Source organism: Poecilia latipinna, unplaced genomic scaffold (genome assembly GCF_001443285.1).
Source record: "Poecilia latipinna isolate Pla-1442-1.1 unplaced genomic scaffold, P_latipinna-1.0 Scaffold1508, whole genome shotgun sequence".
Classification (NCBI taxonomy): Eukaryota; Metazoa; Chordata; class Actinopteri; order Cyprinodontiformes; family Poeciliidae; genus Poecilia; species Poecilia latipinna.
This window is the reverse complement of record NW_015114124.1, coordinates 122,399-127,976: the sequence shown is the minus strand read 5'-3', so window position 1 is coordinate 127,976 and position 5,578 is coordinate 122,399.

Here is a 5,578-nt window from a genome sequence, read left to right as displayed (position 1 = left end):
GCCCAATAAGGGGAAGGAATCTTTTTATAATATTTTTTTCCCAAAATCCCCCTTTACCCCCCCCCCCCCCCAAACTATCACTTTAAGAAATCCAGTCCCAGCTTTGGTGAAGACGAACATGTGCAGAGACAGAGAGAGCAAATAATATATATTTCTTTAACCAAACTCTGTAAGAAAGTTACAGCATCATAATTATTAGTCATCTGCTTATTAAGTTATTTTATTCTATTAAAGTGACCATAACATTTTAATTTAGACCACTCAACTTTGATATTAGAAAACTTTACTCAACCCAGCAGCTTGTAATGCCTTTTCACTCATGTTTCATGTCGGCAAATATCCTGCGCTGGAAAAAATAAAAATAAAAACATGTCATTCCAACTTTAAGTTCCATAAAGCCTTCTAACTCCTCATGAGTGTACACTTTATCAATGATTACATCATTGTCACTCATTTCAGTCAGAAAAACATGAAAATCGCTCCTCACAGATAAAGTCAAATAAAATTAGGAATCAGACAGTTAATGCATTGCTTTTTGGCAGATCTGTGATGTGGCTGTGCTGGTTGCTGGGAAACTAAAACAAAGTTTGATTTTCTTTCTTTTTTTTCTTTTTTTTTTTTTAAACGTCATGCAGCAGTCGTGGCACAGGAACTGAACAGCTATCAAAGCGAAACCCCAATACTATTTCTGATGAAGATGATGGAAGAACAAAGGGAACACAAGATGCCCATCTGGTTGCTAACGTAGCGTCACCGTAGCCTCGGGGTTCTCATGACCATCACAGCCTTCTGAGCCTCGGCGTGCTCATCTCTCAGCGGTCAGCGCAAACAGATATTTTCAATTCTGCGTGCATAATTCCTTGCGACCGCAGCCACAGACATATCCACCCAATCCACAGAAAAAGATTAAAGTAGTTGGTGACAAGATGGTGACCTGATAAACATGCTGATGTTTTTTTTTTTTGTTTTTTTTTTTTCCCCCCCCTGCTACAGTGTAAGGATTAAAACTAATAGTGAAAATAGTGAAAATCCGGAAACTCGGCTTTCAACACTAAATTCGTAACAGAAGCTGTGAAGCGTCTTGTCCATATTTTTTGAAGTAAAGCGTCTACGTGCCGGACTCAAAATTCTTGATGAAATTAAACACAACTATGGTTATTGAATCAGTGAGGGATGTTTTTTTTTTTTTTTTATGAACCGCTGCCGATTGTAGAAAGACTACAGGAAGATGCATCCCTCTGAAAGACTTCCTTGAAGATAAAAAGCCGTAATTGGAGCTACATTTGGATTCAACCGCAAAGTTATCACATGAACTCTATAAAAAATAAAAATAAAAATTCTAGCAATCACTTTTCCCTCCTTTTTTGCTTTTACATCATGAAAATTGCCACCAGCTTTCAGATGGTATTGATTTAAAGCATTTTGCATATCACACAGAGTGCTGCTGCTTGTGGAGAATATATTACCATTTCCCCTGGCTGGAATTTACATAAAAATACACAATCATAAGCAGATTTTCCAGTAAGCAATATTTAGTATACTGTGTGGGCAAACCTGATCATCTCAGTAGCGTTACTTTAAAAGTGAATCTTCCTTTGACTGCAGATGCACAAACTCTGCCTCGCACACGTTTGACTTGTGCAATAAGTGAAATGTGTGCAACTTAGTGTCTCACTTTGAGGGCTTCCCTCTAACCTTTTAAGGAAAGCCAAGAAAATGAAGTGAAAAATGAGGTTTACACACAAACATGCATGCACATCCTATAGTTTGAGGCACACGAACGCGGTTGCAATTGGAAAGAGACTAAACATTACATTTTCATTTAGAAAACATCTGTGCAGGCTGTTGCCCTCAAAGAGAGAGAGAGAGAGAGAGAGAGAGAGACAGAGAGAGAGAGACAGAATGGTTCTTTTTAACTGGGATGAACTGCCTGTAAAGCCTGGTGTAAAATAGATTACAACTTCTACACTGACAGCCCGGTTCCTAAATATACGCCGAGTGCCACCCAAAAGTTTTACCACATGATAACCAAGAAGAAATCCTTTATCCTGAAAACTGAGTATTCTTTGTGACAAAGCCCCGCAGCAGTCTGTAGCACAAGACCATAGTTTCATGTTGACGATATCTGGGAGTTTTTTAAAGTGTAGCGAGAAACACTTCAAACAAGAAATAAAAAAAAAAAAAAAAGGAGAAAGGCCCCCTTGTCTCCAATAAAAGTGCTTCATCTATCCCAGCTGGTTTACTTCTCCAGCTGAATAGAATCTCGGACAAGTTAAAATACACAGTCAGACTAAATATGTCCACCTGTCTTCTGCTTTGCTACTCCAGGAAGCCCTCCACCTTTCTCATCTAGGACAAAACACACACACACACACACACACACACACACATAGGCAGACCTATTTACATGTCAATGAGGGCCACGGTGTGGAACCGTTTTTTTTTCTCCTCCTTGTTCCTTTTTTCTTTCTGAAACATCCTCACATCTCTGCAGGTTTCTGTGAGATGTTTTCACTTTGATTCCAAACAAAAGGAGTTCTGCTTGTTAAAAAAAAAAATAAAAGAAAGAAAAGAAATGTGTTGTGAGGTTTTCAGCATATCTGGCAGAAATACGGTTTGGTACCAGAGCTTTGTAGACTGTTCTGATAATTATGGATGCAGTAGCTGGTGTTACAAACGTATCAGAATCAGTCTGGGATGTTTTTTTTTTTGACTGGATGTTGAAAAAAGAAAAAACCCTGAATTTTCTACTGTTTCTTTTGTTGTAAAGATATTACACAAAAGTGAAAGTCTTTGCGGAAGTACATTGAAGAAGTGTTCATACTCCTATGAAATATTTGCTATCAATACATATTTGTCTCTACCAGCATTGTAAATACAGAGTTTATGAGATTGGATGTAGAATAAATATTCAATTAAAAAAAATACGACATTGATCCCAAAGGGAAATTAAATAAATTTAATTATGATTAGAAGTCTTCAGGTTTTGCAGTCAATATGATTTTTAGATCAACTTAGATCTGGATTTTTACAATTTTTCCCCCTGCCTGCTACAGGAAAGAATCCACAAAGCATGATGCTCCACCGTTGTGTTGCATTTTGGCTAACTGTGTCAGTTCGATGTTGCCAGAACGACGACACAACGTTCTCCAGTTTTTCAATGTTGCAGATGACTTTGCTCAAATCTTTGGCTTGCTCACCCACTTAAATAAAATGTATGTTGTATCTTGATGTAAAAAAGAAAAAAAAAAAAGAAACAATCAGTCTTTCTGGCTTTAGAAAGTGCTGAAAAACTACAATGATGCTAAAAACACAAGCTAGAAAGATGTATTATTTCTGACAGCCAAGCACTCCACCACATGTCCCTTCTGACATTCAGTCGCACCCCTCTTACAGAGACTTTTTAACAATTAAAATTCAAAAGGACAACACAAGCAACTCATGTTTCAACCACTGGAAACGTGGCCATTTCATGTCTCTTCACAATCTCTAGTTTTCCACCACTGTCTTCTGTATCTCTGGCTGAAACCGTGAAAGAACGCCTTGACAAAATGCTCACATGGTTTTCTATGTCATTTTTATGTGTCACACCTGAAAATGCAGCTTCTCCGTATGGCCTGTCTTCACTTTCTTTCAAATCTTCCCTGGCAGACAGGCTCTACTTTGAGACATTTCACAGGATGAATCATAGTAAAGAAAAATCACACATAAAGTTCACCAGGGTTCTATTCTCGGGTAGCCTGATAAAAGCGACTGCTTCGTCAGCATTCGCCCGTGACTTGTGCAACGCACCAGTTTGACAATATGAAGCTAAATCAGGACTAGCCTGCGCTGTAAACAATCGTCCTCCAATGCGAAGAGAGAAGCGCCGACCCAAACAAGATGGCTGTTAATGTCAACTCAACATTTGGAAGCGTAGCCAACACGGACTAAAAGGCTGCGCCGACTTCCTCTGCTGCCACCGAAAACCTGCAGGCGGACTGTAATTCTAAAACAGCGCCGAAAATTGACGTCATCGTTCACAACCTTTTCTGTTTGCCGATTGGCCCGTTTGAAATTCAACCGGAGAAATCAACTTCAATGGAAGAAAGATCAGACGGAGCAGTGAAGGGAGATGAGAATTGAGCGGAGCTGCATTGGATGGCAATGGCCCGGCCTAATCCTCAGGTCGTCCATCTGAGTGCTATGTAAATCAACATTTCCAAAAAGGTTTCCAAATGACTACACTGGCAATGATTGATTGGTATACGAAGCAGTTTAAGTTCCTAAATAAGTCTTAATTGTTGGATATAAACCACCAACACCCTTCAATATATCAAGGACTCTGTGTTCCCGCAAAGTAAGCCGAAAGTAAGGGGAGGTAGCATTTAGTTTTTAGGTTCCTCAGCTTTAACTAGCTCCATAAAATGCCTTGCTGCTGAAATGTGCTATACAAATAAAATTTGATTGATTGATTGATTGATTGATAAAACCTGGATGTGCAGAAGCTCTTTGCCACCTTTTTAAGTCGGCCATATATATGAAAAAAAAAACGTTTTTTAATCAGTTTTCATTATTAGTACCACAATTTGTTAAAAATGTGCATTTTTATGAAATACTCCATGTTGCCTTACGAGGGAATTTTAAGAAACCTCCCCTCCCCCCCATGCTTTCCCTTTCAACATCAATCTGCATTCAGCAAATACTGCAGCTCACAGGATCTGGCAAGAAGAAGAAGAAGAGCCTTGACGGCAGATTGGAGGACTGAAGTCCAGACATGTTACCCACCCGATTTGACCAATGCAAAAATGGAAAAACACTTTACGGTATCGATTCTCTGTGTTTTTAAAAAGCAGCGATCGTAAACATGCTTCCCACTAATACAAGTTACTGGCATCAAACCCTAACTCATGCTTTAATCTATGTTCTGTTTTCAGTACTTTGTTTGAGAAAACTTCTGAATTAGCTTGGTAATGCAGTTTTTTTTTTTTTTAAAGTACTATTAAGTGACAAAAGATGCCCAGCATCAGCACAATCTTCTGACAGAAGCAGGAAATGGATGCAGTCACAGTTCGTTGCTAAGACAGTCAGCTAAATTCATCTACTTTGCATGGAGGATGTGAGGGGGGAATGTGCAAGGCGATACGTAATACAAGACAACAAAATGCACACGGAAAGATAAATCCAGGATTGTTTGTTGCGAACAGCAGCAGCGGTGCGAGAATGTGTGTGTGAGAGAGAGAGAGAGCGAAAATTGATACCTGCGGGTTTGAGGAACGGTGAACCCGGAGGACGTGATCGAATGATATCAAATTATGGCCGACCCATCTCCATTTAGACTACCTTGTTAAAGTATTCATGCCCCATTAACTTTTTTTTATTCACATTTTATCTTTTTAATGCAAAAAAACAAAACAAAACTCATTTAATTGTAAAATTAAAATCGTTTTGAAAATTTTTGGTTTAGTTCCCTGATATATTTAATTAAACAACCCACAGCTCCAAAACTTTCTGGAGACAAAAGCAATCGCTCGATCTTTTCTTTCTTCAGAACAATTCAGGCTCAGAGTGGATGGAAAGTGTTTCCCCCCCCCCCCCC